Genomic DNA, 26051 nt, shown 5'->3' with positions numbered 1-26051 from the left:
AGGAACTTAGAAGTCTTTTCTTAAGTGCTGGGTTTTGAGAAACATTTTTTTAAGTTCTGTAAATATTACTACCATAATTGAAGCCATTGTTTATAAAAGGAAATTTAATTATTTTAGAAGTGCTTGAAGCGGAATGTAACCTATGTTCATTTTTATTTTATTTTTTTGCTCAGTATCTAAGAGGGAAAAACCACAGGGGAGACGTTTTGAATTGTTTCAACAGCTCAGAATTAATGTTTTGCAAGGGTCAGAGGGGAGCTGGAACCTCAGAAGAACTAAGTCTAATCCCCATGTCTTTTCCACAGTGTATATGTTTAGCAAAATGCATTTTTACACTTCTATTTCAATTGACACAAGATTTACAGGCCAAAAGGCCTCCTTTGGAAGTTACCCTTCAGTTACACCAATTTAATCAAAATGGGGTAGAATGAGGAAATCAAGCTAGTACTGTAATAGAATTAAAATGGGTTAAGATCTCCAGTCATAAGTGTAGTGCTGGAGATGCTGGAGGAATTGCTACATACCTGCTAGAGAGCTGACATAGCAGCTTCATTTTGACACCAAAGCATGTAAATTTAAAGTCCCTGTTTGGGTGGGTTGCATCAGGATCACACCACTGGCCCTATTTCACCCACCCCCACCCCATTATGCACATTCAGTCTACTGTCAAAAAAAGCAAACACTTTTATTGTTACAACACTATCACTGTACTTGGCACTTTGCAAAGAGAAGGTAAGACAGATTGCTACCCTAAAAACATACCACAAATAGACGCAGAAGAATTAGAGGTAGAGCGAGGAAAGAATATGGAAATATGTCAACTGTGGTTCAGGTCCTTTTCAGGTGAGTATATATACACTAAAAAGTTTCCAAATCCCATCTGATCTTGGAAGCTAAGCAGGTTAGCCCTGGTTAGTATTTGGATGGGAGGCCAACATTGGATAACAGGTGCTGTAGGCTACATTTCAGAGGAAGGAACTCACAAAGCTGCCTATGTAAACTATGAAATTGATGTGGGTCACCATAAGCTGACAGGCAACTTGAAGACTATACAGTATGATATATATTGTGACTTGCCTTAACATAAAAGGAAGCCACACCACCACATATGCCAACTTCCCAGGCACTATGCATGTGATGGTGAACCTCCACTCAGCATTCCTGTCAGTAGCACACATACCTAAAGGATGGAGCATACGTGCATACTGCCAGAAGTCAGAAAATTACTTTTGACAGTAATTTTTTTCCATTATTTATTATAGTGCTTGGGAAATTATTTACTTCTGTTGCTTATTACAATGTGAAAGAATTATTCATTGTGTTAATCATTACCTTTATGTTTGTTTTTAATTCCTTTTGGGAAGTGAGGGGATTTAGATTTGATAAGTGCATAAAACGTGGGGGGAAATCATACCAATTGCCTAAAAATGCTCTTTCAAAAGTATGTAAAGAGTATTATTTGTTACATCAATAAAGTCCAGCCATGTCTGCTTGCACTACTCTATGAATGCAACTTCACTGTGTTTCCATTATGAACAAACAAAGAAATAACTCATTGCTAGTGCCTACATTTACTTGTAATTTCTTACTTCTGAGATCTGCCTAAAAACAATATTTTAGTTCTTCACGTGAGCCAGAAATCCATGTTATTGAATTTCTGGCCTGCATAGAGATATACTGATACATATGTACATAGATCTCTTTTTTGCAGACAATGTAAGGGAATGACAAGGCTATGCAACACAATCACTCTCCTCATACTGAAGTAAGTCACTATTTGCATACCTATATAGGACTTAAGATATAATTTAAGCAGAATATTTTTTCCCACTATAAACCTCCAGTTCCATTCCTGGCCTCACAAAATCTGAATATACATTATACTACTGAAGTAATTACAAAAGAAATTCATCAATGTACTTGTCTTACATTGTACAGTAGGAACAGCTTATTCAACGGGTAAGGGTGACCATGGGCACGTCTGAGCCTCAGAGAATGGCAATGGCAAATCACCTCTGAATAAATGTGCCAAGAAAACCTTATAATAGATTTACCTTATGACTACCATAAATAAAAAACCTTGGTTCTGTGTATGACACATCTAGAAAATGGTTTGGTTCCAAATGGAACTTGTATCAAAAAGCTTGCCTCAGTTTGACAAACCTGTCATGTACACTTTTGACTTTTCACTTAGTGGTATGGAATACATACAAAGCTGCCTAATACCAGATCAAATTATTTGCTTCCACTGAAGTGTTGATCTGTGTGGACTAGCAGGAATTCTGTACAACCTCAAGCACTGGCCTTTCCCATGGCCTACTACCTACATAGAATCATAGAATCATAGAGTTGGAAGAGACCACACGGGCTATCCAGTCCAACCCCCTGCCATGCAGGAAATCCAAATCAAAGCATCCCCAGCAGATGGCCATCTAGCCTCTGCTTAAAGATCTCCAAGGAAGGAGACTCCACTACACTCCAAGGGTATGTTCCTCTGTAACAGAAACATACATGAGCATGCCTGTCTTGATATCAACAAGGCAAGTCCAGGAAAACATAAACACATAATAACTTTTGTACTAAGTTACAGATAATACTTTGGCACTTCGCATAATTGTGAGTTTCATGTAGGTTTTGGCGAAGGGAAGAGAAGGACAATACCGTAGAATATGTCTTTCATGACAATAGACAGTAACCTGGACCTTGGTCTCTACAAGCCCTAGCAAAGCCATATCATACTATAAGCATGTATACCATGCAGACAACAAAAAAGACAGAAAGTCAATCTGAGATAAATTGGGGAACAAAATTCAACCTGTGATTATGTTTCTGGAAATTCCCAATAATATATAAATTTTGTTTTACTCAGATGAATCTACTGCTGAACAACATGGCTTGCTGTTCTTGGAAACTTTACATGTAAGTCAAGCTACCATTTCATTTGTTAATGCAGTCATTTGTTAATGTCAAAATTAATGTCAAACTGGGAATCCCCAGGCTCAAAGTTCAGCTTAGTCATAAGCTTTCCTAGTGGCCTTAAATAGATCCCCACTGGGGTCAAATAAAATACTTAATTTACAGGGTGGTTGCACAAAATAGCCACAATTGATAAATTATATCTGATTATGTCTCTGTTACATCTTTATGTCTAAGGTGGGCAAATCCTGAAGGTCACCCACTCAACATTTTTCCTCTCACAAGTCTCTGTGGCCCACATACCCCCACTCTACCATCCCCAAATAAAAGTCAGTCCTAGAAAAGAAAATCGGAAGTATCTAAGGGATAAGCTTTGCCCTCTAAAGACAATTTCCTCATGGTCTTTTTAACAAACAGGAAGTTATCATCCCAAGGTGAGTTGCATTTACAGAAGCTTCCAGGAGTTAGTTTGCCATTTGCTGGACAGATGGGTGGGTTTTGGGGAGTAGAGAAGGTCTGTGGCATCCTCATGGCCACATGTCATCCATAGGTCACAGTTTACCCACTCCCTGTTTGTACTCTACCCTAATCCGGCTACTATGGATTGGATTTGGGTAAATCTGCAGAATTCGGTTCCTCTCACATTCTAATTATTCTGCAGTCAAATTCTTTCCCTTCTGAATGGGAAAAAAGTTGTAAATAGTGATAAACTCATTTAAAAACATAGCAATACCAAGTACATTTCTATATTGCTTATCAGTGAACTAGCACTCCCTAAGCAGTTTACAATGGAGAATATCACACAAGAGGCTTACCATGAGTAACTTGCCATGAAATTGTCTGAAATCGTGAAAAAGGCACAATTAGGGTTCACACTCCCGTGAGCTTCTCCCATCAGCAAATTGTCATGGACACGTCAGTGCTCGCTTGTCCCATGAGTAAAGTGTCCTTGGAGCCTCCTGCCAAATGGCAGCTCCAAGGACACTTTACCCATGGGACAAGTGAGCACCGACACCTCCATGACAATTTGCTGATGGGAGAAGCTCACGGGAGTGTGAACCCCGATCGCACCTTTTTCACGATTTCGGACAATTTCATGGCTATTTACCCATGGTAAACCTCCCATGTGGTGTTCTTCAGTATGTAAGCCAAATGCACCCAACAAGCTGGGTGCTCATTTTAGTGATCTACAAAAGGATGGAAAGCTGAGCGGATCTTGGAGTCTTCTCTAGGATGGCTGCAGTACAAGAATTTAATCACTGTGCCACTAGGGCTCTTTACAAATACCATGCCATAGTATTTTTAATTTCTATGTATGATTGTGAAAGCAAGACAATGAAGACAGCTTAGAGGAAGACACTCATTTGAATGTGGTACTGGAGGAGAGTTCTGTGGATTCTATGGATCACTAAAAAGACACATAAATGAGTCCTAGAGCAAATCAGGCATGAACTCTCACTAGAAGCCAAGATTATTAAACTGTGGCTGTCATATTTTGGACCCATCATGAGAGGATGTGACTCACTGGTAAAGATGATAAGGCTAGGTGAATTGAAAGACAGTAGGAAAACAAAACCGCACCACAGGTGGATTGATTCAATCAAGGAAGCCACAACCCCAAGTTTTCAAGACCTGAGCAGAATAGTTGATGATCTGGGTTTTTGGAAGTCTCTCATTCATAGCGTTGGAAAGAGTCAAATTCATAGCAAATAACTACAATAATTCGTAATCATACTCCAGCTAGAGTAAAAGTCTTAAATTCCATTGGTTTAAATCAAAGAGATTTAAGCATGTGGCCAATTCTCTCTCATTCTTCTCCTGAAAATAATGAGACATTGTTTACCTTTGGTTTGATTGTATTTATTGAGAGTTAATGCTGCAATGGCCAAATAAATCCAAACTAGAGGGAAGTACAATAACATCCCACATCCACAAAACAGTCATACCTTTCTTGGGCCAACCAAAATGCACAATATGCATGTTGCAAGCTTTGAAAGCCCCACTGGCTTGTTTGTCAGGCAAAAGTGTTAAAAATCATACAGGAGAAAGGGAAAAAATGATGATGTTAGTCATAGTGATGCATTTTGTCAAGATGTTGTGGTTGTTGCCCTCAGTTCAGATGGTATAGAGGGGTACTCTTTCTGGCCATGTGGGTACTGGAAGTAGTCTAGGAAATAAACTTTGAATTCCATTAGCAAGACAAAAGGCTGCTGCTTTTAATTTAAATTGAGTTGGAATTTAAAGTTTTATTTTCTGGACTTTTTCAATCTCCCATTTCTGGAGTTTCAAAAGACTGCAACATGTACATTGTGCATTTTGGTTGGTTCAATGGAGGTATCACTATTTTAAGGATTTTGGATATTATTCTACTTTGCTATATGGCCAACATAGCTACCCCTGGATATGTAAACTAGAGGGAGGGAATGAAGTGGCAGAGCATCTGCCATCCAATGAGCAGTAATGGTAATGGGGAAATCAACTTTTTCTTCTGTTTACTGAAGTTTTATTTCCATTCTCTCCCTCTTTCATTCTAGCTGGAAGAAAAAGACCTACACCGGCATTTTGAGTGTGATCTTGTGACTTCAAAGGGGAAGGAACTGGTTTTGGATCAAGTAGATTCAAGGATGCCTTTTTTGTTCAAGACTGTCTGTCCTTGGAATATCCTGGAGAGTTCCTCAGCTAAACTGGTACTCCAAAACAGATATGCCCCCTGTACTCATGAAGCTCTCCCTCTTTGACAGAGCCACCCAATGCTAACTCCCTCTCTAGGTAGCAAATTTGGGAATTAAGATTGTAACCCAGTTCTTTAAATCCATATGGTTTGTGTAGCACTCCATAGATGCCAAAACTGTCACCCTCTTCTATACTGACCTGTTTTCCCCACTGAAATCTGCACCTCATGCTCTTCTCTAGTTCCTGTTATATTCAGAAATTCTAACAGTGACTGGAAATGGGGGTAAATCTGCAGGGGCATCCCAGATGTGGAATGTTCCCCCCAGGTGCCCTCATTATTATCTTTAAGACACCAGACTGAGGTTAACTTTGTTTGCCTAAGCTGTTAGCACCAATTAATAACTCTTTACAGAAACAGCAATCATTGAGATGAGCTGCTGCTGTTTATATTAACTGCACAATTGGTTTTAATGTTACTAATCTGGAGAGCCACACTGCTTCCAGGATTTTACAGTGGAAAGGCAGAATATATTTTGTAAAATAAATTCACACGTACACATGCTGCTCCTGGCCCACATCCCTGCCTCTCACTAAGGCTCATATGACCAGGCTGTAAGATGATGCAAGAAACTTCATGATTTCCAAGGCACGGTTATTCTCTGAACAAGAGCTGCATGCAGTGAACTGTGTGAAGCATAGGTTTTGCAGTTGAAAAAGCATTCAACATTGAAAAGCCATTCTGTCCTCAGCCTTAGCTTTCAGGACTTTCTTTCTTTCTTTCTTTCTTTCTTTATTTATTTATTTATTTTGCCATTCCTCCACAAACAGATAACTTCCAGACTGGTCATTTGAAACCTACTGCTCAGCAAAATTTAAAGATGTGTGCCCAACAGATTCAATGCCATATTTGCAAAACAGTCATTAAAACTGTATGTTTACATAACCGAGGAGCATGGCAGCATGCCTGCATATTTGTAATTCTAACAGAAAATGAAGACATTATCTTAAACCCTTTAACCTATTTCTTGAAAGTACAGCCTCATGGGATCTCAAGAAATTGTATTTCTGAATGAGGGCTGAAATGCTGATCATATATGTGTAATATTAGAGAGGTAATGTAATAGGAAGTTAATGTGAGCCAAGTGTAAATACACAGGATGTGAGTATGCTACATCACTTCTCTTTATTGGATGGTAAATATGATTTATATAATCAAACCAATGTATGCAGACCCAAGAGAAGACTTAACACATTACCCACTATCATCAGCTTACATATGATGGAAACTTTATTCACAGATGTGGTGTTTAGTAAAGATGCAATTAACACAGCTATATTTTTTAAGGCTGTGATCCTATGCACACTTATCTGGAAGTAGGTCCTAAAAAAACTCAGTTGGACTCACTTTTGAGTAGACATGCATAAGATCACACTGTCTCATTACCTGGCAGTCAGCTCTTTACACATTTCCACAGGAGTAGGTCCTACTGATTTAAAAACTGAATTTCACCCCCCCCCCAAAAAAAAAAAGTTGCATCAGCATGCTAGACAGAATTCTACAGTCTTCTCCCACTATTGATTTTGGACAAGGTGGCAGAGAGTACAAACATTTATGCAGCTAAATGGTCAATTAAAAGAGACTGAGCTACTTTTCTAAGCAAACTCATTTTATCTGCCTAAGAACATGCATGCACACATGTAAAGAAAAATGAGAATACAGTTCTCAACACCACTTATTTGCAGCATCTAGAAAAAGTGGTATGAAAACAGCAGTATATTAGGAGGTAAAGGGAGATTTGGCCTTTATATGCTAAAGCTCTTCATGCAATGCATGCTTTGAAAGTTGTAAAAAGTCTCATTAGGCTATCCAGAAAGAATTAGTGCCATCAAGGTGGGACTTGGGGGCAAAAGCATAAAATCCCTCACTGAATAAGTGATGAAATACGTTATCTAAAGAATAATCTCTGCCAACATCATACTAAGTCCATAGTCTAAAATTGTTGTTGTTGTTGTTGTTGTGTGCCTTCAAGTCATTTATGATTTATGGTGACCCTATCATGGGACTTTCTTGGCAAGTTTCTTCAGAGGGGGTTTGCCATTGCCATCCTCTGAGGCTGAGAGAGTGTGACTTGCCCAAGGGCACTCCAGTGGATATATATGGCTGAACTGAGATTCAAACCTTGATCTGCACCCATAGTCCATCGTTCAAATCACTACATCATGCTGGCTCTTTAAAATTACTCCACATTATAAAGGAAAGGGTGGAAATTTTAGCAGCACCTTTGAGATTTGGTATGAACTTTCATAGATTTAAATCAATTTCTTGAGATGAGCTGTGAAATTAATCCCTTGGCATTTAAGTGCAGATAAACAGTGCCTTCACTGTCCACATACATGACCTAGAATTTAGGAGCTGGCATCCAGTTATAACAGCAGAGCACTATTGCTGTTGTGTAACAGGCCCACATTTTGAGCTGTTAAGATTTGCTTCTGCAAATAATACAAATGTGTGTGTGACATACATAAGCAGTGGCTTAGTGGTTAAGACACCAGTTCTGACGATCATAATGTCAGAAAGTTGTCAGTTTGAGGCCCAAATGCCGCATGACAGAGTGAGCTCCTGTTACTAATCCCAGTTTCTGCTGACCTAGCAGTTTGAAAGCATGCAAATGCAAGTAGATATAGGTACCAGTTTGGTGGGAAGGTAACAGCATTCCATGCAGTCATGCTAGCCACATGATCACAGAGTCATCTTCAGACAATGCTGACTCTTTGGCTTAGTAATGGAGATGAGCACCACCCCCTACAGTCAGTTGTGACTTGACATTCATATCAAGTGAAAATCTTTACCTTTGCCTTCATGTGTGACTTACTAATTACTGTCTTCCAGCAGACAAGAAGCTTGTTCAAAATGAGATAATATGCAGAATATAAAAGCTAGTGGAAAGAGAACTGATATTTCAAGAGAAAAGAATAGGATAATTTGAGAGAGGCATCACTTCCCATGGCATACAAATCTTTATTTATTTGAGCCACTCTCAGTTCTAGGATAGTGGGATTTGCAGGTTTTTGAGCAATATCCAGCTAATATGAAAACCTGCTACCATCAAATAAGGCAATTATCTCATCTTGGACAAATTAATCTTTGACCTGAGGGATCCTGGGAGGTGTAATCCAAATAATAACATTTCCAAACTCTGATAACCATATACGTGTCATAATGATCCAACAGATAACCAATGCAAAGCTTGTTTCCCAAAGTTAAGAAAGAGATGTCTGTACAGATTATGAATAGCTTTCCTTTTTCAAACCAATAACAGTTCTCAGGAAAACAATATTGTAGTCTTCAGCCCAGGTGAAAGCATCTCTTCAGGAATGAGAAGAATATGAAGTAACACTGCAACTTCTCCATCATTCAAGCACCACAAACACAAATGGTACAGACTTGATTATCTAAGAAACTGCCTTCTTCTGTATAGACTATTTATGGCTTTCCATTCTCCTACCATACCATGGCTTTGTGCATACTCTCCAACTGTTCCAGTTTCATAGGGACAGTCACGATTAATCTTCTGTTGTCGTATTTTCTCATATGCTTTTAAAATATCCCTGTTTCTCTCTCCTCTTTCTACTTTTCTCCTTTGTTGTCAGCTTATTTCAGTTGCTGTGAGCTGAGTTCAAAGTGGGGAAAAATAGTTTCCACTCAAGTTATTTCCTGCCTGTCTCAGTAGGTGCATTTGGGTTGTTGTTGTTTTTCATTTGTATTGCACAGTTCCAGGGCTTCTCTCCTTAAAATAGTAGTTTTGTGTGGTTTTCCTCATCAATAATTTTTGTTCTCTTGTTGACTAGCCACACCTTTTTGACCACACTCTGATGTTGCTCAGCCACATGCTCCAGTTTTACCTATTAAATGTTGGAGGGTATAGTATATACTGATGCTGACTTGGTCATTGTGCAGAGGAGAATCTTCTCCTCTGTGGCACCCACCAAGTGGAACAATTTCCTCTCTGACCTCAGATGAGCTCCTCACATGGAGTTTTTCCACCGACAACCTGAGACACATTTATTTGCCCAGGTATTTTCCCAGGCTAACTACCCCTGACTATTTTACCAATTTTAAATTGTTTTTAGACTGTTTTATTATTGCATTGGGTGGTTTAATTGTATTTGTTATGGTTATATTTTGTGAATCGTTTGGAGTTTTTCCCCTTCCTAAAACAGAAAAGCATAATAAATATATAATAAATAAATAAGTAGCTGTTTCTTATAAAAGAGGGTTTTTTAAAAAAAAAAATCTTCAAATATCAAGGCGGACATTGACTAGAACCAAATATCAGCAGAGGTCTTCTTAAGACAGGCATGAAAAACCACGGAAAGTTCCAGGCTTCTTCTGAGAGTACAAAACTCTGTTTTGTAACTGACTGATATTTTGTTTTGTTTTACTTTAAATAAGGTAGAGCCACATAAAACCATTGGTTAGAAAATCCTCTCATCATTTGAAGGACTTCTATTTCCAAAACTAGTCTGTTTAAATTATGAAGATTAACTTCAAGGGGATTCTTGCTTCTTCAATAGCAATCCAAGACAGTGCAGTCTCACTTCCAGAAAGGCCTTCTGAAAACTGGAGGGAACTCTCCTTTTTTGAGTAGGCATTTAGCATGTAGTTTTTATTTACTACTTTTAAACATTACATGTTTTTTTCTAAAAATGTTAGAAACATTTTGATGGTTTTTGCATTGTAGTTTCTGCTGTTGATGATGTGTTTTTCATCTTTCGTTTTTATATTATAAAGTGAAAGGATATCTATTGTTAAATTAAAATTGGTGTAATTGTGAATCAGGTTGTTCTATTTTTGGTGTAACTACTTTGAGCTCCTGGAAGAAAAGTGGGACATAAATGTTTTAAAATTAATAAGAGATCTGCTCTTCAGAGTATACATGTACATTTCTGTCATAACACAGTGTGCATTTCAAGGGCTAAAATAATTAAAATTGTAATTGTAAGCTGCTCTGAGAGCCTTTAGGGCTGAAGGGTGGGGTATAAATACTGTAAGTAAGTAGGTAAGTAAGTAAGTAAAATGCAAGCTAAATTTACTTCCCTATCAGAAATTCTGGAATGTTATCATCATTCCTGCACTACAGAGAGCAACAGAAATCAGAAAAGACACAGAAAAGCCCACTGAAACTGATTAGTCAGTGTACTTTTCGAAAACAAACAACATGACTGTTACAGTAACAAATTGTTACAGCTGGCATGTCCTTGGCATTCTGAAATTATTACCTATAAATTGCCATTTGAGCCAGTAATTAATCCATACTTTACAATAATAAATCCCTATATTTGCTTAGAATGGAACTTAGTTGCCAGTAAGTTTGCTTTAGGACTAGTACACCATCATTATATAGCTTCTAGACCATAAGATTCACTACTCATGTATGGCTGACTCTCGTGAGATAAAATGGGCAACTGCCTCAGGCAGTAGATGTGGGAATGGGGAACAATGGCAAACTTCCAGCTGATCTTTCTGAATTCTCTAGCTATTTTAAGACTGAGATGGGCTCCTTAAACTGGCCTGCTGTCTTGGGTGCAGTGGGGGACACTTCCTATTGCCTGTATTGAAGCTCCAGTGAAATCAGCTTCTGATATGTGGACTAGGAGGTGTAGGGGGTGACACCACTGCTCCCCAAACAGCTGTCTTTAGGCAGAAAACAGACTGTGGTGTACACCTGCATCCCTTTAAAATGCCTGCACACACAGGAAGAGATGGTGTGAATGGGGCAAGGCTCGGTGGGAGAAGGAGAGGCCTCATTTTTAAAAAAATAAAATAATATTTAATATTTAATATTTAAAAGTCTTTTAAACTTTTCTTTAAAAATATCAGATCTTACCAAATTTTCATTTCAACCAAATGAAACCATGTAAAACCAAAATACATGTAAATACATTTAAGCTGTATGTATGAAATTGTAATTTAAAGGTATAACTTTAACTTTACTAGTTGTTTATGTCACAATTATTGTCATTACACTCAGTAATGTTCAGAAATTACAATTTATGAGAAACATTAGTACAAAAAAACCACTAAGAATTCTGTATGGTGTGGTATGGGAGGAGATCAATTACTGCACTGGGTGACACTAACCCTAGTGATGCCACTGGGGAGGGGATGCCATCTTTTCTTTTGCCTCTGATAGAAAAATGTGTTTAGTTGGCCATGAAAATGTATTAGCTTGGCCATGGTGGCTTTGGTTAAAGTATATTGGCAGTCTTAAAACATGAAAATGTCACACTGGCACTGCTGAAGCATGACAACAGCACTCCCAATGCCTATGACAGCTTATTCAGATTTGTAAGAGTCACTGAATATTGTCAGTATGACTGCTTCATTTACAATATATTGCATGATTATTTGCTTATTGTGTTTTAAATCAATCTGCCATTATGAAATAGCAATCATAAATGTAATTGACCCACTGATAATTACCCACTTTGAAAAATATAGTATAAACAGTAGGATACAACTGGAGTACTGAACAATCGGGAGTGGGAAATGCTTTCTTCAAGAGTCAGTCAATGAAAACCAAACCACAGTCTCTATTAGAAACAGCTTAGGAGGAGAAAGAGCTACAGAAGAAAGAGGGTAATAAATTTGGAAACCCCCTGGGAATCAGGGGCTAAATATTTTCAGACAATCTCTGCTGAAAGAAGAATGCAGAAGGATTTTGTAGTGGAGACAGTCTCACAAGTAGGAGCTTTCAACTGTGGAAAGGAGGCAAAAATATTCAGCAATCTGAGAGAGACTACCTTCGCAGAAAGGTTTGCAAGTGTTTCCACATGCAGACAATGGAAAAACTTCTCAAAAGGTGGGATTTTTTTTCTTTCCTCTTAAAGACAATGCAATTGTTTATCAATTTAGGATCTGTCAGCAACCAAAGGGAAGGCAGCATGTCTGCATAGTGATGTGAATCTGACATATTAAACACGGCAGCAAAATGTCCAACTTAAGGCTTTTCTTGATACTGTGATAATGAAAGATTTATGAATTTAATGGATACATTTACTTTATTTTGAAAGTGTGTGAGTGTGTGTTTCCATTTATACACATTTGCATGTGGACCAAATTGTAGAACATCTTGTAATCAAATTACATCTTGTAATCAGCCAGTCCTAAGCCTCATGTTTAAACAGAGCCAGTTTTCTTGACACCTACTGGCTTGTAAGCCAATAGTCATCATAGTTCATAGCCTGCCAATAAATAACTGTGAATGCAGACACTAGTCTCTTTCATATATTGCACAGTTACAGTATTTTGAGCCCACTTTAACTGCCATGGTTCCATCCTTTGGAATCTTGGGGTTGCAATTTACTGAGGTAGTTAGAATTCTCTGCCAGAGAGTTCTAGTAACCTCCCCAAACTACAAATCCCAGGATTCCATGGAATATTTTTAGAGTATTTATACTCAGCTCTTCAGCCACAAAGGCTCTCACAGTGGCTTCCAGATTCTTAATTTGACAGTTCCCTGACCTCACCCTTATGATCTAAAATGTCATGACACAAAATGAGAAGGGAATAGCAATGTAGCCATGTCATGCCAGTTAAAGCAGAACCAATGTTGGACCCCAATGGGAATCACTTAATCATTTAACCACTGAGAATACACCATTGTGCGCATGAAACTTCTTGATAAGTTACTCACTCATACAAAATAAATAAATAAAAGGATTCCACCCAGAGCTTTCTCATCCTCAAGTAACTCAGTTTTTTTTTCTGTATGAGTTTGTAAAGAGATAAAGAAATCTTTTAGCACAGGTTGGGAACAAATGGGTGTGGCAAACTATGGGTTTTGTGATTCTTTATACCATCTATAGTCTTGTTACTAAGCTTGCAGTGATACTTATTTCCTCCAAGTACTTTACCAGGTAGAACAGAAAATCCTTCCACTTTTTTCCCAAAATTAAATTCCTAGTCAGTGAGGTCCAGGCTATGAGCAGATGGTGCTCAGTATAAAATAGGGCTGGTACCATCTACTCACCTCTTGGGCTTTCTTTCTTAGGTTCATCCAGACGGTGTACCCTGAAGTTGGGTGACTTGTCGGGCACAGCATTGTGTTTTGGGCATAGAAGCAGGTGTTCAGTAAGAAGCAGGTCTCACAACTAGGATTCAAATGGGGTTCAGTGCAGCTCACCTGGGAAGGAATCAGGTGTATGTGGTGGGATCAGCTCATACCCCTTCATCCACAAGATACAATGACATGCGGCACTGACAGATACCTTAGTAACTATTGGTTTGGGTGGCAGTTCTTTTCTTTATGAACAGGCCAGTTTGGTCAAGATATCTAGTAGACAGCTTAGAAGAAATATACAGCCAGGAAAGTTCCTCACTATGAACCATGAGATAGATGCCTAAGTCCAATTAATTATACTATGTCTGCCATAATCCATTCCAGAAAACCAGCAGAGAGCCAACCAGTTTCTGAAGGAGCACTTCTTCCTTTATATTTTAAGGTTGTGCATTTATGCTACTAACTATTTGTTGTATATTTTAAGGTCATATGAGTCTAACCCCACTTATCGGTTGCATCTTACAGATAACAAAATAAGCGATGCTCTTTGTATATCTTCTTCAAACCTGTCATTGTCAGACATCAGACTGTGACTATTGGAGTAGTATTTTCTGTTTTACTTATATTACTCTGTAAAGTCCCTTCACCATAAAATAAAAGGAGTTATGATACATGCATTTAGGAGAAGGACTTTAGTAAGAAATACCTTGAATAAATAACCTGCAGTATTCTTCCCCAAATGAAATGAAGTGGCCATGCTGGCTAGGGGATTATGAAACTTAAAGTCCAAAAAGGAAACTTTTCCAAGCTCTGCATGTGATTCTTTCATTTTTGAAAGCATCACACAGGAGACCTGAGGCATTTTTATTAATAAACAATAAACTATTTTATTATTTATTAACATTACTATCCAGGACACTCTGTTCCACTAGTCAAAATACAGCCTACTGGCCTTTATATTGTGGCCATATGATGCTTGACAGTCCCCAGTTTTATAATCCCAAACAGAGAGCAAAACAAGAAATTTCTCAGATGGCCTTTTCTATATAGCTGGTAATGTACCATTAGCTTTTTCTTTCATAAATTCTGCAGGTTTCTTTGTAATTCAAATGTAAAACATACATGTGCACTGGATTTTAATTTTAGACGATCAGCTACATTCACAGGGTTCAAATACTACCAAGAGGCTCAAGAGTATCACTTGAGGGAAGGGGCCATCTTTGTCTTGCTTATGAGATGCCCTTTGATGGTGTTCTGCAAAGGAGAATTAAAAGGGGTAACTGAACCTGAACATGCTTGATGCTTTATTGACTGTCATGTACTGGGAAACAAAGGCTTCACTGATATATAACAGACTGGTCCACAGTTGCTTCACTCTGCTTTTATTCTATAGACCAAATTACAACAAAGGACATGAGTAGCGATGAAGAAACTGGCAAATTTGCTCACCAAATTACAAATCAAATGCTTTAGGTTAAGCAAAATTATTTTGTCGTTTCTTATAACAGAATTTTGTAGTAATATGGCAGAGTCCAAAGGCTTTAAAACCATTTAATTTATTTAAAGTTAAAATCCTCTCCAAGAGCCCAGATACATCTGTATGCACTTGAATGTCATCTGTACTTTTTTCTATCATGTGCTCATAAGGTGTTGAAAAAACACCTCAGCCCCAGTCCTTTGTTCAAATGTTTTCATTTGTGCAGGAAATGGTTTCAAAGTTCTTAGCTCAGAAAAGTTTTGATTCTCAGTACGTACAAGCTGTTATGAGTCAGCATTGTCTAGTGGTTTTAGGATCTAGTAAAGATACAGCATTATACAGCCAGTGTGGCGTAGTGGCTTGAGCATTGGACTGGGACTCCAGGAGACCAGAGTATGAATCCCTGCTCAGCCACAGAAACCTACTGGGTGACTGTGGACAAGTCATATTCTCTTAGTCTCAGAGGAAAGTATGGGCACATCTCCTATCAATAAATCTTGCCAAGAAAACCATATGATAAGGTCATTATAAGTCAGAATCAACTTGAAAGCACATAGCATCAAACAATGTGCAGGCCATATACAACAATATTGATGTTATTAAATGTGATGTTGTGTGTTTATGCAGTGTATCTGTAAGACTTTATATAGCCCACAAGAAGGTCTTAAGAGTATTCTTGCAACAAAAACCATCAGGCTTTAAAACTAATAAACAGACCACCTTCTGAGCATCTTGAAATGTATTCATTGTTTCTCTTCAGCAGAATCTCTGCAAGTCAGAATTGACAACACTTGGTAGGACAAATAGTGTTACCTGGTATTAGGCAGTTTCCAGTGTTCCTAATGTTATACCACAAATGCTTCCAACCAACATGGAGTATAGATTGAATATTCCTTATCAAAATGCTTGGGACGAAAAGTGTTTTAGATTTTGAATTTTTTCAGAATTTGTGAATTTTTAAATATAGAATCATAAAATCATAGAGTTGGAAGAGACCCCAAGGGCCATCCTGTCCAACCCCCTTCTGCCATGCAGGAACACAGAACCAAAGCACCCCTGAGAGATGTCCATCCAGCCACTGTTTAAAAACCTCCAAAGGAGACTCCACCACCCTTCAAGGGAGTGTGTTCCGTTGTTGAACAGATCTTAGTGTCAGGAAGTTCTTCCTAATGCTGAGGTGGAATCTCTTTTCCTGTAATTTAAAACCATTGCTCTGGGTTCTCATTATATACACAATTAGATAGGCTGGAGATATCTAAACAAATCTAAATATTACACTCATTTATGTTTCACATAAACATAAGGTAATTTTATACACAATATTTTTTAATAATTTTGAACATGAAATAAAGTTTGGGTGCTTTTGATTGACTGAATAATCAGAAAGCAAAGTATCACCATCTCAGCCACCCATGCAGACAATCTATGGTAATATAGCCAATCCTGCTGGAGAAGGTCTATGGTGACAGGGATTTCTGGGAGCTGCAGCCCAAAAGTAACTTTTCCTAGCTCTGGAAAGCTCTATGTTCTTATGTTGAGGGCAGGTTTATCAGTGGCGTTAGGCATGCTAGCTAAATGAAACTTCCACTGTCAGACTATCAGGTGAAGAACACCAACAAGTGGGAAAGAGAATTGCTTTATTGCAGAGTTTCTCAAGACCTGGCAGGGCCTCACCATTAGGAAGAGTGAAGGATGAAGTCATTCCATCTCAAGCCCCCAGCTATTCAGTTCTTTCACAGAACAGATCTGGGTGTGCCACACCATCTTCTTAGCCTGTAGCATGGGCATGGTGGAGAATGCTAAATCACTGCCAGGCTTCCTTAGAATCACTTGCCAGTCCAGTGTGGAATGGAAAGGGAATAATATTGTCCTTTATCTTAGCAGAATCATAAGGCAATGTCTTGGACCTGATCTGCCAAAGACATCTCTGTAGATGGAAATCCAATTTGGAACTAAATAGGCCTTTGACCTAGTACAGTGTTCTTATAAAATGCAATCTGGCTAAGGATTATGAGACAAGTGGAGGAACAGGTTCATATTGCTGATACTGCAGAAGAGCCAACTTATAAACAATGAGAAATGCAGTTTTCAGACAAAGTTTTCACACCTAAACTCAGTAGCAACTGTTTGGGGGGTAAGGCCACTTAAGACCTAGAGGGAATTCATTGCCCTTCTATGCCTGCTGGCACAGAAGCCACCAGGCATCTTTGAATAAATCCATTTGTGAATTAATATCTTCAGAAAGCACATGGAAGGCCTAAATCAAATTTCTTGTCCCAACTAGAGTATAGCTATTAAATTAACTGTGGTTACATATCAAAATTCAGCTGTTGATTCAATGAGTCTAGTTCAGTTGGAACTAGCAACCAAATTCAAGCCAGAAACTTGAATCAGTTAACTGTCCCAGATGAACTATTCAGATATTGCACAAAATCCTTTGTAATAATTCCCACTAAATGCAGGGTTACATTCTCTATATTTTTACATTGGTGACAATTTCAGTGACCCATGTATTCAAGTGGTGAATCTGTCTCACTAACTTCAGGTCAGCCGATATTCTATGGATGCAATTACAAAACCACCGCTTCCTGAACAGAATTTGAGTCATCAGGTTTCATTCAGGAAATTCTGGAGATTAGGAAAACAGCATTCAGCCCTTAACCCACAGGCAAAACACGTATTTGACTATAGGAAGGCAGGAAAAATGCCTATAACGACTCTAGATCTCATTATCTGCTCTGTTCATTGAAAGGGCAGGATATAAACTAATTAAATAAATAATCAATCAGTCCTAGTTTGACATGTATAAAGGCAACATGCAACTAAATATCACTGGTGAGTGGAGAATAGCATAAACACTGTATCTTTCTGTTCAGACATATAAACAGAGATGAACAGCTTCCTATTTTCATGGAGAATAATAACCAAAGTTGTGAAACAATTCAAGTTTTTTTCCTGAGTAATTTTCCCCTTTTAATTGACCAATCAGTTAATTAATTTGATAGACCTTAATGTATCACAAGATGGCAGTCTAATAGGGCTGGGGTCTTTTTCCTGAGAAACAAGTGTGAGATTACTTTCAACCAGAGTTCAGAGAAGTTATTGGGGGGGGGGGGGGTTCAAATCCCAGACTAGCATGTCATGACTATGCTGGCTGGCAAATTATGGAGAAAGTAGTACTAAAAGGTATCTTTTCTGAGTTGTACAAGTGAAAGTCACCAGTCACTACTAAACAAAAAACTCTCTTTTTTACATGCCTACATAACAGGCTGTACGGTAAATTAGAATAACCTCAAAAATACACAAGTTCGTCCTTAATTTTCATTCTTCCCAATTCAAACTAGCTTTCCAGGGTTTAAAATGGCAGTTGCCAACTATCCAACTAAAGCCAGACTAAGCATGATTATAAATGAGCCACTTTTTCATTCTAAGGATATCTGCTGTTGGTATCCTCTTATCAAGGTCTTAATCTTATTCTCTTCTCCTCCAGGAGATGATGTGTAGGCAGCCCCTCATGTCATCTCTGCCATTAATAGCTCTAACATCTGTTGCATTATGAACTATTTCCTGAAAGTGGTTAATAATATTTGTGGCATAGCAATAGAAAGTACAGTTTTAGTTATAAATGGTAGCCTGAATGAAAACTGGCATTAAACACAGTTGCCTTCATCCAGCAAGAACTGAGATTTATGTATGTGAATTTCTTTCACCTTATATAAATGTGGATCTCCTTTCCTCACCACATCCCAACTGTAATATGTTGATAATTATACTGACTGGATGGAGTGGGGAGAGAAGACCCAAATTCAGCATCTGAGATTATATAGTAATTTACCCTGAGCATTTCTGTTGCACCTTTTTTAACTGTTCCACATATTGGTTTGGGGGGAAAATGGCAACAACAAAAGAGTCTTTGTTGCTTTCACCTCACTAAACAAACTCAGCTACTAGCCTTCTGGAAACACTTATTTTCATCATTCTTACCACTGCATCAAGAGATAAGCCAGTATAACTATCCACATAGTATAGTCAGGATGGGGGAGGGGGGAATACATGTTGTTCTGCCTAAGACCTCTGAACAAGGCTAAATTAAAATCTTAACAGACAGTATGTTGGCTCATAGTTCATGCACTCAGTTACTCAGTACAGCATTACCAAGACACATCAAAACTCTATAGTACATAGTGGAAGAAAATCTAACTTTGTATTCGGAAACACCAAGTTTCTACTACTAAGCAAAGGATGAAGAAGGATGGTTTTATTTAGGATACAATCCTTTACCCATTTTGTGGAAATAAGCCCCACTGAACTTAGTGAAATATACTTCTGAGCAAACAAATGAAATGTTGCACTAGAATCACTCTCCCAGATGCTGTTGAGAAAGCTAGGCCTTGCAGTCTAGCAATGTCTGGAGGGACATATCATTCCTTTCCCTGCAGTACAGCAATGCAATACTATGCATATTTTCTCAGGAGTAAATCTTAGGGATGTGGTGGCTCAGCAGTTAAGATGCTGACTCTGATGACTGCAAGATCATCAGGTTGGCAGTTTGAGGCCCAAGTGCCTTGTGACAGCGTGAGCCCCTGTCACTAGTCTTCTGCCAACCTAGCCATTCAAAAGCATGTAAAAGTGCAAGTAGACAAATAGGTACCAGTTCAGTGGGAAAATAAAAGTGTTCTGTGCAGTCATGCTAGCCACACACTCACAGAGTTGTCTGACAATGCTGGCTCTTTGGCTTAGTAATGGAGATGAGCACCACCCCCTACAGTTGGACATGACTTGGCAACCTTGTCAAAGGGGAAACCTTTACCTTTAAATCCTATTATGTTCAAAGATGTTTGTTCGATAGCTAAGTATTTAGAATTCAAAGTCTGCAAAATCAGTATGAAAGAAAGAAGCTGGTAGCATGATGCTGAGAAAGTAGGCTCAGGTCTACAAAAGCTCACACTACCAGCTTCTTTCTTTCAGTTAGTCTAAAAGCTACTACAAGATCCCTTCGCATACTAACTATATTTAGGACTACTTAGGCCAGCTCTCTAGAATGGGGAGTAGTCATACCAATGTAGTCAAGGGGAACATCAGGCTCACAGGGAGAGCTTCCCCATCTGACTTATCAGTTTGTCCTAGTTTACAACCCCACTTTCTAGCTCCCATTCCTTCCTGCTGTTTTTCTGTGCAGCAAACTGATTTTGTCCCCACGCAGCAAGGAATAGCTGCAATAAATGGACAAGAACAAGTTAAGGGCACTGTTTTGAATCCATCTGTTTAGTTTAGTAGATCCATATGGGTTACATCAGTGGGGTTCAAAGTGTGTTGCTAAAACCCCAGACATTTATCAGAAAAACTTAGTGGCAGATGAGCAAAATAGAACAGTGAGCCAAAAAACTGGTGGCAAATGAACGGTATATTACAACTTTGCCCATCTTTCAGTGTAGATTACCCATTTTGCTCTGCAACACAGAGTTGCAAGAGAGTACTTGGTAAATGCTAGGGTGCACAGCTACGCTTGATGTGGGAATAGTCAGTTACCTGTATGGATTGGAACTGTTCCCCAAAGAAACCTTTGTAATATGGAGGAGCTCTGCAGCAGACAATACATATGAATGTTGACGTTGGTTCCTTATTCCTAGTTCCTTATTTGCACAAAAATTTGAAAACACAGAGAGATTATCTTGATGAATAAGAGCTTGCCATATGGTAGATAGAAAATCTGAAACCTACTTTGTTTCAGTCAGTTTTTAAAACCATTACAGTAACAATAAAACTAAGAGGTTTTTTTTTTTTTTGTCTGCTTACATTTTAAATATTCACGTTCTGATTTTAAAATGTAGACAGTATGAGCTGGGCTGGGCTTTCTGTGTAGACCAAACCAAACCAGATGCCTTCCATACATGTTAGACTAGAACATCTATCCTCATGGGGATGATGGGAGTTTATGGATATTTATAAAATGTTTAGATCTGAAGATTTCAAAAGTGTGTACACCATAATAATAAAACATGTCAGAGTTGCAAGAAAGAAATTAAAATACAGCATTTAAATTGTCCATGCACTAGGTGGCAGGGAAGACTCCTTTTTTTAAAGGTACCTTTTCAACATGTATCTAAAATTAAAAATGGTTGTGGCATGTCCAGTTTCATTGTGTAAACTAACACAACTGAAACATGCCTGATTGGAAAAGTTGCTATATAAATAGCTTGGGTATAGCCATGGGGGACTATGGATCGTGATGAGGGATCCAGCCTAAAATAACTCCATGGAGTAGGTTATATTAATGCAGAATGAATATATAAACAAATCAAATTTTCATTTTTAAAAAACCCACAAGGTTGATTTATAAGCAAAAGACCCCAACAAACCAGGATAATATTCCACTGTAGTGGTTTGAGCATTAGATTGGGACTCTGTTAGATCAGGGATGGAATCCCTGCTGACCTTCAAGGTGACCTTGGTCAAGTCACATTCTCTCTTCCGAAGAAAAAGGGATAAATCTGGCCTCTGAATAAATCTTGCCAAGAAAACCCTAGGATAGCATCACTATAAGTTAGAATTGACTTGATGGCACATACGACAAAGACGTAGCATTTGATTTAAATGTGTATTGTTTGTATATATAGCATATGAACATTATAGATCTGAAAATCTTTACAACAATATACCTGAAACCATTTTAGGTGTGTGGTTTTTGTTGTTGTTCTTGTTGTTTTTGATTACACAAAAAATAGAGCTGGATAACATATATTTTGATATCTTAAATAAACCGATAGCTATTTTACTAATAGAAATACTCTGCTGTAAATAAAAAAGGAGTTCCCCACCTTGTAAAAGCATTAAAAGCAACCTTGTGCTCAGTGCTGCATGAAAGCAGAGCAGCGGTATCCTCTTTTTTACAGGATGACTGGGACTCAGTTCAATGCAAATATGAATGTAATATTGTCATTCCTTCTTTCCTTCAAGGAGGTGGAGTTCAGTAGACACCCATTTTAAACAATGTTTGAAAAGGAAGACTATTACCAACAGCAAATGAATTGCCTCCCCTGCATGTGGTGAGTGTGCTCAATAAAATCTATGTTGGAGAATTGTGCAATGTATGCTTTCAAAGTATGTAAACACTAGACCTCTGTATCCATCGATTCCGCACCCACCGATTCATCCATCCACTGCTTGAAAATGTTCAACAAAAGCAAAAATTCCAAAATTCCCCCCCCCCAAAAAAAAAACCCTTGATTTTTGGCATTTTATATAAGGGACACCATTTTACTACAACACTGTATGTAACTGGATCTGAGCATCTATAGATGGGGGATCCTGGAACCAAACTCCAGCGAATACCAAGGGCCTACTGTATAACATTTGACTGACATGTAAAAAGAAGCCTCCTTGCAAAGCGTCCTCCTAGGTATGTGGGCAACTGCATGGGGGAAAACATGGTCAGTGTGCATGTATTTTTTGCCTACAGTCATGGATCCCCAGTGGGGCAACATCAAGCTGGACATTTCAGGGACTGCGGTTTACAAAATAATCAAGGCATCTACCTAGCACCACAGTTCTAAAAGCATCCATAGGGTTGGGCAGTGGGATATAAATGCAGAAGCAAGCATATAAAAACAAACAGTCAAGGCTATGTGATAGCCTTAAGGACCCTCCAGGGCCTCTTCAGCTGACCAATGAATGTAGGCCTTATGTGGAAGTCTCCACAAGTCCCCATTCAAAGGGCCAAAGTCATGAACACTGAATTCCCAACTGGTTTCAAGTTAAAAAGTAAAATAGGTGCTCAGGACTCTCCAGTGTACTTATTCAGAGGTAATTCTCACAGGCAGCATCCAGTTTGGCACCACTTTAACTGTCATGGCTCCATGCTATGGAATTCTGTGCATGGTAGTTTGTTGTGGAATTAGAGTGTGGTGCCTTAACAAACTACAATTCCCAGAATTCCATAGCACACAGCCATGGCAGTTAAAGTGGTATCAAACTGGATTATTTCTGCAGTGTGGACTAGAAATGCAACAGATATATTAATTTTTTAAAAGCATAGGAATCCTTCTCACTTAGCCTCATTGAAGCTGGTGGAATTTGCCTCTGAGTAAACATGCCTGGGACTGAGCTGTATGTCTCTCTCGTTTAACCAGCACTACTTCAAAATGCTCTGTCTACAAAGACAAGCACAGTGTCTCAATTTGCACGCAAGGGACTGAAGAAGGAGGAGGACTTTCTTTCTCCAAAGAGATAAACCCTATTACAGTTTGCAAACCATTTTAGTTGCCCTCCTTTGGACACGCTCCAGTTTCTCAACATCCTTTTTGAATTATGGTGCCCAGAACTGGACACAGCATTATTCCAGGTGGGGCCTGACCAGAGCAGAATAGAGTGGCACTATTACTACCCTTGATCTCTCTCCCGCTATTTTAACAAAAGAAGTGGGTAAAACTTGTGATGGGGAGAGGAAGCAAAGCAAGGCTTCAAAGAAGGAATTAAAAGCTCAGCTCTTGATCCTAAGAACCATTTTAGTGGGAAGAACAGCAGTCTTGTGTATTGACGGTCTGCCTATTATTGGGAAGAGCCAATGTGGTGTAGTGGTTTGAGCTCTGGACCATGACTCTGGAGACCCAGGTTCCAATCCCCACACAGTCATGGAAGTGCACTGGGTGACCTTGGGCAAATCACACTCTCTCAGCCTCAGAGGAAAGCAAAGGAAAAAAAACCCTAACGAAATTGTTCCAAGAAAACCCCATGATGCAGTTGCTTTAGGGTCACCATAGATTTCCATAAATCGGAAACTACTTGAAAGCACAACAACAACAAGCAACAACTGTTATTGGGAAGCTAACTTGAGGACTCTCACTCCTCCTGCAACAACCTCTGAAGAAGAACTAAGGTCCAAAACACACTGCAGAAATAATCTAGTTTGCGACAACTTCAACTGCCCTGGCTCAATGCTAGGGAACGCTGGAAACTTTAGGCTTGTGAGACATTTAGCCTTCTCTTTCAGAGCACTCTGTGCCACAATAAACTATAATAGTTCCCAGGCTTCCACAGCATTGAGCCTGGGCAGTTAAAGCGGTGCCAACCCTCATGGTTTCTGCAGTCTTTCTCCCTTTCTCCCGACCCGAGGGAGAGAATACGTTTCACCTAAGGAGTCCTTGGGCTTCCTAATGAAACTCCTCTTCCCCTTCCCGTCACCAGCGCGTCTACACGTAGAAATAATGCAGTTTGATACCACTTTCGGTGTTGTAGCTCCTACTCATGAAAGCCAGGGGTTTGTAGTTATAGGAGGCCTTTGGCTTTCTCTGTTGCCTCCCAAAGCTACAGCTTCATGAGTTCTGGAGAATGGGAGTTAAAGTGATGTCAAACTGTACTATTTCTACAGTGTAGATGCCCTCTCGGAAATGAACGGGATTGTCGCTTGAAGCCGCTCCGGCACTCAGTGAGCCTGAGGCTTTGCCTCTAAGAATAGGCAGCTAGGAAGTTCTCGGACCTTTCCTGGTGGCTTTCTCGGAGTTTCGAGCTCAGATCCAATTTCTTTAAATCAAAGCAAGAGGAAGTCAAGCTTGTTCTCATGGGACCGCAAGGTTGAAAGGAGATCTTCTCCTTTCCAGATATTCTGGGTCAATTCCTTGTCTTGATCGACACCGTAGAGATAAAGCAGCTTGATTTGCAGCGCTATTTGACCCGGAGGCCCTCCAGATGTTGTTGGACCCCACGTCCCAGCAGCCTTGGCCAATAGTGAAGAGTTCTGGGAGTGGCAATCCAACAACACCTGGAAATCCGCTTCCTTGTACAAATATGACCCAATCTAGCCGAACCGAGAAAACAAATCTGAAAACCATGAAAGTTAAGTCCTTAGACTAGCATGAAGAAGTAGGATCAAGTCAAGGAAACCTGCTCATGCTCCCAACTTCTCTCTTGCAGTTAGTCTCCAAGGTGCTACAAGATCCCTTTGCAGACTGATCTTCCAGACTAACACGGCTAGGACTTTGAAAGTTAAATCCTACTCACTTTTTTGCAAGTAAAACTGCATACGATTAGAAGCCTGAGGCACAAACCTATGCCTATTTCTTCAACAGCATGGATGGGACTTTAAGAGCGATCCTATACATTTCTCGTCGACTTCGATGAGACCTGCTCCTTAAATGTGGGCAGGTAGGGCTGCAAGCCACAGCCGCTATTTAGCACACGTTTACCGGTGAGTAAGATCCAAAACACACTGCAAAAATAATCCAGTTTGAGACCCCTTGAACTGCCCTGGCTTAATGCTAGGGAATCCTGGCAATTGAAGTTTATTGTGGCACCAGAGCTCTCTGACAGAGAAGGCTAAGTGTCTCACAAAACTACAGTTCCCAGGATTCCCTAGCACTTAACCAGGACAGTTCAAGCGGTCTCAAACTGGGTTGTTTCTGCAGTGTGTTTTGGACCTGTCGCAATGAACACATCGGGAGTTGTGTAGAGGGTGCAAATAACCAATCTGAACCAGTTCCCAGTTGCTCAAAGCTCTCAGTTTAACCAGACTCCATAAAATAACATTTAGACCTCGAACCTGAAGCATCTCGAAATTCAGTAGGGCTTCTAAAGACATCTGAGATCCTATACATATCTGTTGCCTTGTAAGAAGCGAGCAGCAGACACCCCAAAAAACGTCCCACACAGAAAGACACATAGCTGGGAGAGTCTTTCCTTGGAACCCATTATTTGAATCTTGCCTTTTTTGTTGTTCTTTTAGAGACTTGGGGGAGGATTTGTGAAGTTGAAAAAACGTGAGCGGTCCTGTGTCGCAGAGGAGGAAGAAATAGTGGCTCAGTTTTTCCTTACTGGGGGCCTTCCACATCGCACAGCCATAGCACTATGATCCCGCTGTAAATGCATGGGCTGAATCCTGTGGTTTGTAGTTGGATGAAGTAGAGGATCCTAAATACTCTCCCGACCAC

General features: G+C 39.3%; 1 protein-coding gene across 1 annotated transcript in view; it reads right to left on the bottom strand.

The window, feature by feature from the left end:
• Nucleotides 1–26051, bottom strand: part of PAX9 (paired box 9) — a 50585-nt gene that overhangs the window by 9120 nt on the left and 15414 nt on the right. The gene's annotated exons all lie outside the window — the stretch shown is intronic.

Source organism: Sceloporus occidentalis, unplaced genomic scaffold, assembly GCF_023333645.1.
Source record: "Sceloporus occidentalis isolate IW3139 unplaced genomic scaffold, rSceOcc1.0.p SCAF_4, whole genome shotgun sequence".
NCBI lineage: Eukaryota > Metazoa > Chordata > Lepidosauria > Squamata > Phrynosomatidae > Sceloporus > Sceloporus occidentalis.
Note: the sequence above shows the minus strand (reverse complement) of the source record. Positions and strands in the feature narration are given on the sequence as shown.